Raw genomic sequence first — 14,451 nt, 5'->3', positions numbered from 1 at the left:
CCATGGCCTCTGCTTCCTCACCCTCAAGAAGAGACAGGATAATCACAGAAGAGAGACTACTGCGTCATGTTTTGGCGAGTCCAGCCCTGGCCGGTCTCAGAATCAAGAGGAACAAGCAGCTGGGGTGGAGGAGCTGCTGTCAGGCCCGCCCGCTCCTGGCTGCTGCACCCCGACCCAGGCACCTCCTTCCCGACAACATTTAACAAAACCAATGCTAGGTTCTCCGGCCTGTCCTGTCCAGAACGTGGCTCCCTTTTACCAGAAAGTTCTTTCTCCCCAGTCTGGCTGAAGTGAGCTCCAAAGGGGACTTGCCCAGACCATATGCACACTTGCGTGTGTGTGTTGGGGTGCCCAGGGGGAGCCTCAGGACTAAGTGCCAGGTGCGTTCCCAGACTCTGGGCTCCCCCATGAGTCCCCCAAGACAAAGGCCTCTGAGCAGGGCTGGCAGCTCTGGACCCCAGGTCGGGGTGGTGCCAACCCTGCTGAGGTCAGATGCGGGAGGGGTGGCCCTGAGCTGGGGATTTGGTGCCACTGGGAAGACAGGGGCTGAGGCTGGGCAGGCCATGTGGGCAGAACCCCTGGACCCCAGACAGGCAAGGACAGAGCATCTTCCTCCACTTGGCTTCCTTTCAAAGAAGAACCCTGGGGGGGTCTGTTTCAGGGTCTCAGAAGCCCCATGAGGCACTTTGGGGTCGGTCCCACTCCCTGGGCTGCCACGGGGATGCTGGAGCCAGGAACGGCGGGATGGACTCGGGAAGCAGTGGGCATCCCGGCCAGCTCTGTCCCCTCGTTCTGAGGCCTGGAGTGAGCCCCTCCTCCCTGCATCATGAGAGTAGGGGATACCACGTGGCCCCGACGGTTTCTCCAGATCCTGGAAATCCCATGGCCGTCAATTGTGGGTCGGCCCGAGAGGGGTCAGCGAGGTGACTACCAGCCCCCCAGGCCTGTCAGAGGGCCTGCCCTCTCGCCAAGACTCACTCCTCTTGCCCTGAGGGCCTCGCAGGGCTCCACTCCCCACGGAGGCCATGCGGGGGCCATGCAGGGGCCATGCTGGGCGCTTGGGGTGCTAGCCAGAATCCCCCACTGCACGTGTGTGGTTCTAGTCCCAGGGCGCACCCGTCACTCCCAAGGCCCAGGCTCTGGAATGGGGACCACCTGTCCTGACGCAGTCGGCCAGAGTGCTGAGGAGCCGAAGCTGTTGCCTGGTCACTGGCCCCGGCAGCTACTCCGGAACCTCAGGCCTGGCCTAGAGGCTGGTCTGCCACCTGCTGCCCTGGGAGGGTGCAGGGGACCTGGAGATGCTCACTCTGCTGTCTGTGCCCGGGGGCGGAGCCTGGGCTGCACTGGCTTCCCTCGCATCCTGGCCCACCTGGACCACCGAGGCCGCCCCGGAGAGGACCTGCGGAACTTGGTTCCTGAGAGCCTCTCTTTGGGAAAAGAATGAGCTGCTCTCCCTCCCGCCCCCAAACTCTGAACCTTCCGCACTCATCCGGCAACGCCCACACCCTGCATTGTGACCCTGGCTTGATCTCACTTGCTGATTGACGGCTCTGGTACTGAGGCTGCTCGTGTTGGTCCAAGGCTGGAAATAGTGGCTTTCAGAGAAGGCTGAGGCCCTTTATTGTCCCTGGGGCTCCCCACCAGAGGGGCTGACTCTGCAGGCCCCCACAGGGGTGACCCTCGGGACAACAGGGCATTCTGGTCACTCCCTGCCCGGGCTGGCCACGCCTCGCCGCAGAGCCACCCTCCCACGCCCTTGCCTGTCCTGGGTATTAGCTCAGAGGCAGGGGGAGCAGACCCGGGGTGGGGGTGGGGCTGCGACCCTGTTTATAGCCCAGGGAGGGGCAGTGGCCCGCCGGGCCAGCAGGTCTGGGCAGGGCCACAGGGCTCCAGGGCAGGTGCAGTGGGATGTGGGGCCTGGGCAGGGTGGAGGGCGGGGCAGAGATGCCTCAGCATGTCAAATCTTACCTCTGGGTACTCCTCTGAAATCTTTAACTTTTTCCTAAGTGCACAACAGCCTGTTAGAGGCCTTTACTTGGTGGCAGGGGAGAGGTGGCAGTGGAGAGGGGGTTCTGTCACTCACCCCAAAGGGTGGCCCTTGATCCCCGGTCCTGCCTTGTTCCCCACAGAGAGGCACTGGCACCTGTGGTGCCCACCTGGGCTGGCGTCCTGCCCGCATGACACCACGGTAGACCCCGACCCTCAGGGACACTCAGCTAACCAGACCTGGGGCCCCAGCTGTCAGCCCCTTTCCAATCCTTGGTGGTCTCATCTCGAGACCCTTAATTACATCTGCAAAGGTACTTTTTCCATATGGGGTCACATGCACAGGTTCTGGGTGGACGTGACTTTCGGGGTCGCACAGCGTCTCCTCTGTAGGGGACCCCCTGTCAGCACAAGGACAGGCGTTTCCCCCGTCCCCTCCCCATGGGGTGAGGCGGGGGGCTCCGTCCTGCCCTGGGCTGCTTACCCAGGAGGACTTGGCTGGGCTTTCTCCCTCCGCAGGTGCTGGGCGGGGCACTCCATTTCGTGCAGAGGCTGTGGGGGGTGGTGTTCTTGGCAGCATCTCCTCCCAGAGAGCCCCTTCCGCCCTGAGACCCCGGGAAGGGGCTCCGGAACCCCAGCCCCGTCAGCAGTGCGCCCATGTCTTTGCTGACCACAGACACTGTCTCTCTGGGGGTCCAGGCACCCTGCTATTCCCATCTCCCCTCCTCCTGCACATCTTCCGGCCACAGTATCAGGGGAGGGGGGGTGTCAGGCCCGCTTTCGTGAGAGCTGCTCTGTGGGTGTGCCTGACACATGGTAACTCAAGTGTGTGCACACCTGCCAGGTTTGCACGCGCCTGTCTCCGTCTCCTGGTGCCCCTTTGAGAGCCCCTACCTGTCCCTCTCCAGGCAGCCCCCAGCCCATCTGTGCCCTGTTACACGGGGTGTGTTTGCATGCAGTCACAGACATCCCCAGAGCCGGAGTCAGCTGTGCGTCACTCTTTCAAGCTGCGTCTACACGGTCTGGGTGCCAGCAGTTCACTCTGGTGGTTGCCGAGCTGGGACCTGCTCATTCTCTCCCTGCACACCTTGCGAGGGGCGCAGTTCTACAAGCCAGCAGCTCCTGAACCCTACCCTGGGGCTTCTGGGGGCTGGCAGGGACGTGGCCCCCGGATGTGACCTCCGGGTTTGAGGCTGAGTTGTGGCACCGGGAAACCTCTATACACGTCATGTCTGGGGAGCGGGGACCACGCCCTGGGTGACGATGCTCTGCGCCTGGGGTGCTGTGCTGACCCCGCCTGGCTGCAGGGGGCGCCGTGATTGTGACCCACGGGCCACCTTTGGGGCAGGGGACCTACAGCCACCAGCTGCCTGGTGCGTGGTTTCATGGTTTCTTCTGACAGGCTGCAGGCGGACGGGCCTTGGAGTCCACGTGGAAGAATCCAGACACAAACGCCACACAGGATGTGATTCCACTCACAGGAAATGCCCAGAACAGGCAGACCCACGGGCAGAAAGTGGATCCGTGGTTTTTGGGGCTGGGGAGGGGCTGCGGACAGGATGGGGTCTCCTTTGGAGACGATGTAGATGTTCTGAAACTAGACAGTGGTGAAGGCAGAGAACCGTGAGCGTGTCCAACACCCTGAACTGTGCACTTCAAAGTGGTTAATTTTATGTTGTATGAATTTCACCTCAATACCAAAAAGAGGGAAAAAACCCTAAATTTCCTCCAATTTTCTTTCCAGTTACAACTTTTATGATTTTAAGCCCATTCCACCTGTAATTTGTCCTTCCTAACCACCAAACGAATACATTCCATTTTCTAGAAGGTTCTTGAAAAAAATGACAAGAGGGGAAAGCTCCAGGGCTGAGCCCGGGGAGGAGCCCTGGCCGTGGTGCGGCGGCTGGGAGCCTCTTCTTGGCGGCGGCGGGAGGTTGGCAACAGCCACGTCCGCAGTGAGGACGTCCAGCCGGTTAAGGCAGGGTGCCGCCCCTGAGAGGCCGCAGGCCGGGCTCACGGTGAGAAGGTGAAGCCCCAAGCTGCGTCTCCCCTCCTTCCCTCCACAGTGGGAAATGGCGGAGCAGAAAGGCTGGAAGGAAGGCAGCGGGTCTCCCCGGGGACAGACCGTGGGCTACGCTCGCCTTTCCTTCATGCTTGTCTGTGGTCTGCAGATTTCCCGCCTGTGCCTGGGATGATCAGAACGGCTTGTTAAACCCAGTCTGCGTTTCTTCACAGAAGGGTGATTTCTCACTGCTGACACGTTTCTCAGAGCGGTATTTTAATACTGTCAGGCGGGCATGTTGTGGTTTGGGTTTTGCATGTTTCGATGTGGATGTCAGGGGACTGAAAGCATTTGTCTTGGGCAGAATGCAGCCTGGACCAGAAGGGGCCTCTGGGGTGCAGGAGCTCACCCCCCCAACCCGGGACCCCACCTTGGCTCCTGGGACCCGGCTTGGCGGCTGTGGGGGAATGAGCCTGCGGTGTCCATGCGAGGGGAGTGGGGTCGGGTGACCGGCCCTCTGTCCCTGGTGCACCTGCGGGACGTGGCACCAGACCCAAGGTCCTCAGCAGGCTGGGTGTCTGGGACCCGCTTCCCCCACTTGGCCTGGGTGGGGGGCGGTGGCACCTGCTCCATGGTGATGTGTTTCATCTCCGACGACCTAACGCAGTTCTTTAAAAAGCTCCCCTCGGAGGGAAACTACACGTGCCGAATGCTGTTAGAACTTTATCAGGAAAAACGGTGATGTGTTGAAATCACTTCCTTGCGATGAGGTGCCGTCCCTTCTGAAGGGCCCAGTCCTGCCTGCCCAGCCATCCTGGGGCCGCAGAGAAGGCGTGGCCGTGAAGACGCCGGCCAGGCCAGAGTCAGGGAGCTCCGGCCCGACCGTGGCCAGCGGGGTCCTTGCTGCTCACCCTGCTCGTGCCTGGGGGCAGCCTGCCAGGCTCGGTCTGGGGCGCCCAGGGGCTCCGGGGCCCGACAGACAGGTGAACAGGCACTTCCACCAGGGCTGCCCTGCTGAGCAGATGAGCCCAGGGTGCGGGGGAGGAGGCAAGGAGAAGGGCTCCTGGAGGGATGGGCTGGGGGTCCAAGGATGAAGGGGGGTGGGGAGGGGCCAGGGCATTCAGCAGACAGGAAGTCCTTTCACCTAGAGCTGCACAAGCTGGAAGGAGGGCAGCAGGACCGTCAACCTCGCCAGTGCAAGGAGGGCAGGGCCGGGTTGGGGAGCAGGGGTCCACCTGGAGGGGCCGGAGGGACCCGCATCCACCCTGGGACGCTGTGAGGGGGGCAGTGGGTGGCCAGTTAGCTCTGCCCCTGTCTCTGGCAGGCCCATGGGGTCCACAGTCGGCCTGCCAAGCTCTCCTCCTGCTCCCACAACCTGGCCCCGCTGTGGGTATTTATAAGCCCCCACTCCTGCACTGTTCCCAAGCAAGCCGACCTGAGAGCAACCTGGGTTTGTTCCCCCGGGAGCGGTCCTGGAGCAGAGACGGGGGCTGGAGGGTGAGCGTGTGCCCCCAGCACCACTGGAGGCCCTGCGCCAGCTCTGCCCTGAGTCCCAGCCTCAGTTCACAGCCCTCTCCTGCCACAGCCTGGCTGCCGGCTTCTGTCCGTCCAGGAGCTGGGTGCTGCCCAGGTGGGTGAGGGCTGCAGGACCAAGGGGACAGGACAGGAGGGACGGAGGGAGGCCAGACGGTGGGAGACACCTTTGAACACGTGTGCAGGCTGGAGGTGGAGACCAGGGGCAGGGGACAGAAGGAGGGCCCAGTGTGCAGTGCCCACACCAGATGGGGGGCTGGCGGGGTCTGCACAGGGGCCGCTGGGGTCTCCAACCAAGATGGAGAAGAAGGACAGGAGTAAAGAGCTCTTTTACCATGACCCAAGGCCCTGTTCACGCCAGCCAGGAGGAAAGGCTCCCTAGGGAGGAGCTGAGGGTGCGGGGGGGCCCCGGGCTCTGCATGCTTCCTGCGGACAGCTTTGTCAGCGGAGCTATTATCAACTCAAAACTCAGTGTTGTCAAGCAAGGAAGTGGATCAGAAAACCAGAAAAGTGTTGGTGAGGATGTGGAGACACAGGGACCCTTGTCAGGAGTGTAGGGTGGAGCCACCAGCATGGAAAGTGGTATGGAGGGTCCTCAGAAATTACAAGTGGAATCCCCATATGACCCAGCAATCCCGCTCCTGGGTGTGTCTCCAGAAGAACTGACAGCAGCGTCCCGAAGAGATGTGTGTTCACTGCAGCCCGAGCTGGAAGCTGCCCAAGTGCCCATCGACGGATGGCGGCATAAACAAGTGCGGTCCATCCGCACGCTGGAACGTTATTCATTCTTAAAAGGAAGGAAATCCCAACACAGGCGGCAGCGTGGTTGAAGGACACGAGGACATTATGTGAGCGAAACAGGACAGTCACAAAAGGACAACTGTCATGTGATTCCACTCACACGAGGTGTAGAGGAGTCAAACCTACAGAGAAAGAAAGTAGGTGGTGGGGCCGGGGGCTGGGGGTGGGGAGGGGGTGGTGGGGAGTGTCTGATGGGGACAGAGATTCAGTTTGGGAAGATGAGAAAGTTCTGGAGCTGGATGGAGGGGGGGGTGGTTGCACAACGGCACGGATGTGCTGAGTGCCACTGGGCTGCGCTCTTAAAAGTGGTTAACAGCACAGGGAACTATAACGCTTGTAACGGCCGATAGTGAAAAAGAATATGAAAAGGAATATATATACTTGTGTATAACTGAATCGCTATGCTGTCCACCAGAAATGAACACAACATTGTAAATCGACTATACTTCAGTTTCAGAAAATGGTTAAGATGGTAAATTTCTGTGATGTGCGTTTTACCACAATAAGAAGGGGGATGTTGCTGCCTGTACCCTGAAACCTCCTAAGGGAAGGGTAGAAGGAATCGGTGCTCCATCCTCTTGGTGACACTTGGCAGAGAGAAGGAGCGGTGAGGCCTGGGAGACCGGATACGTGGCTGTGTGTTCAGTGCCCCAGCAGAGCCTCCAATCACACAGGGGATGCCTGGTGGGGGGGAGTCCCACCTGCCCCGACGCCCACAGCTGGACCCCTTCCTCACTCCTTTGGGCAAGGCCGTTTTGCAGAGTGGCCTGCTCTGCGCTGTGTCCAGCCTCCTGCCAGCTCTGTGCAGAGGCCCTCGGCTTGCCCCAGGGAGAGGGCAGGCCCCTGACTGCAGCTCTCTCCCAGGCAACAGTCATGGTGGCCTGCAGGCTGACACCACCCTCCTCTCTTTGTCTGGGCATGGAGGTGTGTGATAGCCACAGACACTCCAGGCTGCTTCTCGGGGCAGTTGGGCTGCGAGGAGCCACCACCCGGACACCCCAGACCCCTAAGCACCACGGCAGGGCCTCCCTGCCCCCCAGACAGCCCGAGGCCCTCTCCTCTGGCAGGTGTCTCCTCCCACAGCACAGAGAGGGGACTGCTGCCCCTCAGATGTCCACTGAGGGACCCCATCTCTCTGGTTGGTGGAGGGGCTGCAGTGGGGACTGTCCCCCCAGGAGGCCTCTGCCACCTACCCTGGGCAGAAGCTGGGCAGCTCCCACCACGAGGCTGTGCCCCAGAATTTCCGTCCCTTGCCTGGACCAGGAACTTGGGGCTGCTCATTGGTGCCCTGCTCAGACCCAGATCTCCTTCCTGTGGCCTCCTCAGTGCTGTCTGCCCTCCCTCCAAAGTGGCAGGGGGGGACGTGGGGGCTCGGGGCCCAGCGGACGTCTTATTGTCCTCCAGAGTGGCCCTCCCTGCACACTCTGTCCCTTCGGGAACTGAGGGGCTATTTTAGGGCCATCGTGGGCCCCTAAGAAGAGGTGAGCATCTGCTCAGGTCAACAGGTGTGGTCCCAGAGTGCCTGAGGAATCGTCCTTCTCAGGACATCGTGCCCCCAAAGCTCAGGAGGCTCCACAGGACACGTGGCAAGCAGTTCTGCCCAAGTCCCTTGTGCAATGTCTTAGGGGTCATGGGGAGAGGGTGCGGCCAAAAGCCAGCATTCCAGAAAGTCCTGGCCCTGACCATGGGCCTCAGGACCAGGAGACCCCAGTGTTGGGCTTGGGGTGCTGGGGATTTGATGCACAGGCTGCAGGCCACTCTGAGGTATCCCCGCTGCCCTGTCCTGCCACGAGGGCTGGGACCCAAGGCCAGTGTGGGGGCTCCATGGTCCACGATCTGCTGACCCATGAGGAAGCCGTGACCACTCACATCGTGGCCCGGTTGCTAGGAGCCTGATGCTGGTGCAGGACGGGAAGGTCAGTGCAGCGAAAGGATGAGGCAGCCCGTGAGGTGTCAAGAGAGGAGCTCAGGCACATGTGGAAGCCTGAGGTGTGTCCTGAGTGCACCTGTCCCCAGGAGCCGGAGGTGGGCAAGGAGACAACAAAGAGCGGGCTGCAGAAAGAGGGCCCGAGGGGCCAGAGTGATGGGGACAGGGCTATTCCAGAAGAAGGCAGACGGAGGTGCAGGGAGGCAGCATGTAACGGTGGTTGTGGTCCTTCACAGCCCAGCCCGCCCCGACAGACTCTCCTAGTCGCTCTCACAAGGGCATATTACATTTTAATTAATTAATTCAATTAATTAAGCTTAAATTGAATTAGCATTTCTCCCTGGGGGAGCGGCGACGAAGGGAAGGCCGGGAAGCCAGCATCTTAGGCTGAACTTCGGGTGCGTGGTGCTTAGTGGGTGCCCAAGTTAGGAACGGTCAGGCCCCTGGCACTAATGGAGAGCCACATTGTCACTGCCCCCAGGGTTCTCCCAGTGGTTGGTTAGCTGTGGGATCATCAGGTCCCATTACCACAGGGGTGGGAGCCACATTGCCGGGCCTCCCCACGCCGGGTTATGCTCCCTCTCCTGCTGCCATCTGAGGGTCCGCCTATAGTGCTAGGTTGCCCAGCTGCCCACTGGCCATGGTGAACGGGCCGTCCCACCAGGCCTCCCCAGAGGTTCTCATGAGCGTTTGACAGAAGGTCTGGTAGTGAAGCACTGGGGCAGTGGCCTGTGGGACTTTGGCCGTCGGCTGGAGAGGGAACAGCACATGGAATGGTGTCTGGGCACCGAACAGCATGCTCCGGGCCAGCAGGAGGCGGGGATAGGACCCAGTCCCCCGGGGGCTGGACCAGAGGGGCGGGTAGACCTGGCTCAGTGGGTTCCCCTGGGAGCAGTGGAGCTCCCAAAGGCTTGACTGGGGCTGGGGGCTGGTCTTGAAACTGTAGCTGCATAGCTGGGCCCTGGTTTTGCTTTGTTCTCTTAATTAATAGATTTTATTTTTTTAGAGTAGTTTCCAGTTCACAGAAAATTGAGTAGAAAGTACAGAGAGTTCCCACGTCCTCCCCCGAACCAGCTTCCCCTCTTATTAGCATTTCTCCTTAATGTGGGGCATTGGTTACAATAGAATACATCTTGATACACTGTAACTGACTAAAGCCCGCAGTTTGCATTCCCATTCACTCTGCTGTCCGGTGGTGTATGTAGTGGTGTGTATTCCATGGGTTTGGTCAGATGCATGAGGACACGCACCCACCGTTGTAATACACAGAGTAGTTTCACTGCTAAAAATCCTCCGTGCTCCACCTGTTCATCCCTCCCTCCCTCTTCCTGGCCACCATTGATTTTTTACCATCTCCACAGTTTTGCCTTTTCCGGAACGTCATAGAGCTGGAATCACATAGAGTGTATGTAGCCTTTTCACATGGGCTTCTGTCACGTGGTCACACACATTTGTGTCTTTTCATGGCTTGATGGCTTATTGCTTTTCAGTGCTGAATAATATTCCATTGTTCATTCATTCACCCGCTGAAGGACATCTGGGTGCTTCCAAGTCTTGTCAATTACGAATGAAGCTGCTATGAACGTCCATGTGCCGGTTTGTGTGGATGGAAGTGTTCAGCTCATCTGGGTAAATAGCAGGGAGCACGACTGCTGGGTCCGTCCCATTTTCATTAATGGGGTGGGGGCATCGTGTGGGTGTTTGATGGGGACAGGAAGGGCAGGCCACCTCCAAGCCACCCTTCCCTGGGCGTCCTGGTCTGGGAGCTCTGGTGGCACATCTGCCTCCCCGGTTCTGACTGCTTTGCTGGTTCGTGGCCCCCATCCAAACTGATGTCCAGTCTGCTCTCCCTGCTGCTCCTTGACAAAGTGCCCAGCCACCTCCCTGGGGTCCAGACCTACTGCAGGCAGTCTGCCCAGGACCCTGTCCTTGCCGCATCCCTGAGAAGCAGGGTATGTGTGGGTCCTCATGGGGTCTCCCGAGACCCAGGGGAGCTTGTGCCCACAGGGAGCACCCCATTCTCTCCTCCTGACCTCTCCCAGCTCCACTGGCCCTCAGCTGCTCAGGTACAGGGTGCTGTCACCAGCCTGGGCCAGGAAGCCCCGAGTGCTGTACACATGCCTTCTATGGGAGTGTCAGGGGCTCAGGTGCAAACGAGTCCCGGTCTCTCTGTCAGAAGGGTCCCAGTGCAGGTGGCGTCCATCACATGGGCAGACAAGGTGTTCCCCCTTGGAGGCCCCCGTTGTATCCAGCTGAGAACATTCCAGATGCATTCTGCCTGCGTCAGCAGGACTTCCCTGCACCTGTCACCGCATCTCGGGATGGGAGTGGGAACGGTTTTCGATATTTAATTACATCATTACATTTGTCCAGAGGGGACGGAGGGGTCTCTGATGGCCCCGTAGCCACCACTGTGACAGCGCCCAGCTCGGGGGGGGGGGCGCCTCTGGCCCAAGTGTCCTCATGGGCTGTGGGGACCAGCTGCAGCTGGACACGTGACTTGATCTATAATTTTCCTCCCGGTCAATCAGCTTTCATTGCATCTTGTTTAGACAATAGGACAATGCGCATGCGCTGTCGCTGCAGCGCGGAGGATTCTGTGGGGGATGGGCTGCTACTCCTCCTGTTCCCAGGAGCAAGGGCGATTCTCTCTTTCTGCCGAAGCCGTTTTCCGGTGAGTTACAGACGCCGGGTGAGATAGATGTCCTCCGCAGCAGCTCCAAAGTCCAAATTCTGCCTCTTTGGAAGCAGCAGCCTGAACACCGGCCTGGATCGGCCCCCCGGGACCCGGGGCCAAGTCCATTGGCGCCCTTCTCGCAGGGCTCCGGGTCTCCCGGCCACCCCGCGGACCGGCTGGGCTCTAGTGCTGGCTGTTAATTTTCTCATTTTTGTTTCATGTTTTAGGCTTGTGTTGAGGAGATGATTTTCTTAACATTTAAGGATATTTAAAATTCCGTTCCTCTTCCCCTTTTTATTGAGGTGAAACTAACATCCAGGAAGTGGCACAGGGCACACGTGTGCACTGAGCTGAAGGACTGTGGCCTCCTTTTACCCAAGTTATCCATCGTCCCAGTGCTGGGTAGGCAGCGGGCCCAGTAGGACAGAACTGCCCCCACCCTCGAGCCCCCGCCCCAGGAGAAAGAGACAGAGAACCAGCAATGAGAGGCAAAGTTTGTGTCCCCCCAAAGAAAGTCCCAAGTGTCCCAGGAACAAACTTGGGGGTCCACCCTGGTTTGGGAGGGGTGTCAGGAAACAAAAAGCAAAACTGCAAAAAAAAAAAAAAAAAAGCATGGGAAAAAACTGCACCTCTGACCTCAAGTGCGTTACAGTGAAGACAGAATCAGTTCTGTGGCGGCATTTTTGACTTCTAAATTTTTGACTGAAATACTAACCTACATACAGACATCACTGGGTCATCCCAGAGTGAGCGCAGCTGGGTGCCTGCCATCCAGGCCATGACACAGGACATGGTTGTTCCTGGAAGTCCCTCGAGTACCCCCGGCCACTTCCCCTCCCTGACTGACACCAAGGTCAGTCTTGCCTGTTTTCAAACAATTTTTCTACTGAGAGCTAATTCCCACATCATAAGACTCACTCTTTCAAAGTGTACAGTTCAGTGGATTAGAGCATATCCCAGAGCTGGGGGAACATCACCACCATCTAGTTCCAGAACATTTTCACCACCCCCAAAATAAATGCCACACCCACTCACGGTCCCTGGGTGGGGGAGGTCTGTATGGTAGTGTCTGTCGGGGCTTCCTTTTTAGGGCTGAATAATATTCCATTGCGTGCTACACCACATTTTATTCATCCATGCACCCGTTGAGAGGCATCTGGGCTGTTTCTGTCTGTCAGCTACTATGAACACAGCTGCTCTGAGCAGGTGTGTATGTGGCGTGTGGTACCCTGTGGCTCTGAGGCTGAGACGCCTCTCCAGGCTCCCTGTTCCCCACCAGCTGCAGCAGACCCACCACTAATCATTCCTGTGCCACGGACCCTGTGGGTGATCTAGTGAAGCCCACAGACTCCATCTCAGATAACCCCTTCTGGTCCATACAGTAAGATGAACGTGGAAGTCAACTGTCTTGAGATGTTACTATCAAAACATTTTTTATATTGTGGGGAGTCATATGCGTGCTTCCTAAGTTATAAGCAACCTAACTTTCCACTTCAAGAAAATAGAAAAAGAAGAACAAAGTAAGCCCAAAATTAGCAGAAGAAAGGAAGTAATAAAGATTAGAGCAGAAATAAGTGAAATAGAGACTAGAAAAAAAAGAAAGCAGGAAAAAAATCAACAAAGCTAGGGGTTGGTTTTTTGAAAATAAACAAAATTGACAAGTTTTGCTAGACTAACCAAGGAAAGAGAGGCCTCAAATCAACAAGAATGTAAATAAAAGAAGAGATATTACAACATATACCAGAGAAATACAAAGGACTATAAGAGACTACTATAGATAGTAATACTCCAACAAACAACAAACTGGATAGTCTATAGCCTAGAAAAAATGAATAAATTCGTACCAAGACTGAATCATGAAGAAACAGAAAACCTAAAAAGACCAATAATGACTAAAGAGATTGAATGAACCATTAAAAATCTTCCAACCAAGAAAAGCCCAGGACCAGATGGTTTCAGTGGTGAGTTCTACTAGATATTTAAAGAAGAATTAATGCCAACCCTTTTCAAATTCATCAAAAAATGTTCTAGAGCGGTGAGTACTCCAAAACTCCTTTTACAAGGTCATCATCACCCCAATAACAAAGCCAAATAAGGACACTATGAGGAAATAAAGCTACAGGCCAATATCATTAGAGAGTACAGATGTAAAAGTTCTCAACAAAAGGCTAACAAACTGAATTCAATGGCATCTTGAAGGATCGTACATCATAATCAAGTGGGATTCGTCGCTGGGATGCAAGGATGGTTCACGTGTAAATCAATGTGATACACCACAATAATAGAATGAAAGATAAAAATCACACGATTATCTCAATAGATGCAGAAAAAGCATCTGACAAAATTCAACATCCTTTCATGTTAGAAACTCCCCACACATTGCATATGCAAGGAATGTATCTCAACATCATGAAGTGTACATATGATGATCATAGCTAACAGACTCAGCGATGAAAGGTTGAAAGCTTTTCTCTCAAGATCAGAAACAAGACAAAGGTGCCCACTCTCAACAGTCTTATTCAGCATAGTCCTGGAAGTCCTAGCCAGAACCATTAGGCAAGAAGAAATAAAGGCATACAGCTCAGAAAGAAAGAAGTAAAACTGTCTCTGTTTGCACATGCCAAGACTTTATATATAGAAAACTCTAATGACTCCACTAAAAAACTGTTAAAACTAATAAATTCAGTAAAGCTGCAGGATACAAAATCAACATTCAAAAAGTAGTTGCATTTCTGTAACAGCAAACTATCTGAAAAAGAAATGAGGAAATCAGTCCCATTTACAATAGCATCAAAACCAACAAAATACTTAGGAATAAATTTAACAAAGGCAGTTAAAAATGTGTACACTGAAAACTATAAGACATTGATGACAGAAATTGAAGATGACACAAATAAATGGAAAGACAGCTTGTGATCATGGATAAGAAGAATTCATATTGTTAAAATGTCCATCCTACTCAGAGCCATCTATAGATTCAATGCAACCCCTGTCAAAATTCCAATGACATTTTTCTCAGAAAGAGAAAAAAAATCCTAAAATTCATATGGAACCATAAAAGACCTCAAATAGCCAAAGCAATCTTGAGATAGAAGAACAAAGCTGTCATCACACTTCCTGATTTCAAACTGTATTCCAAAGCTTGAACAATCAAAACAGTATGGTACTGGCATAAAAACAGACACATAGACCAAGGGAAATGAATTGAGAGCCCCAAAATATGCCCACCTCACACATGGATGGCCAACTAATACTCAGGGAAATGACAGTCTCTTCAATCAATGGTGGTGGGAGAAGTGGATATTCACATGCAAAACATGGACCCTTATCTTACACCACTCACAAAAATTAACTCAAAACAGGCTAAAGACTTAAATGTAAGACCCCAAACCATGAAATTCATAGATGAAAGCATAAGGGAGAAGATTCTTGATGTGGATCTTCGCAATGATTTTTCTGGATATGACACCAAAAGCAGAAAACAAAAGCAAAAATAAACAAATGGGACTAGATCAAACTAAAAAG

The sequence above is a fragment of the Vicugna pacos genome, chromosome 4 (assembly GCF_048564905.1).
Source record: "Vicugna pacos chromosome 4, VicPac4, whole genome shotgun sequence".
Lineage (NCBI taxonomy): Eukaryota > Metazoa > Chordata > Mammalia > Artiodactyla > Camelidae > Vicugna > Vicugna pacos.
Note: the sequence above shows the minus strand (reverse complement) of the source record.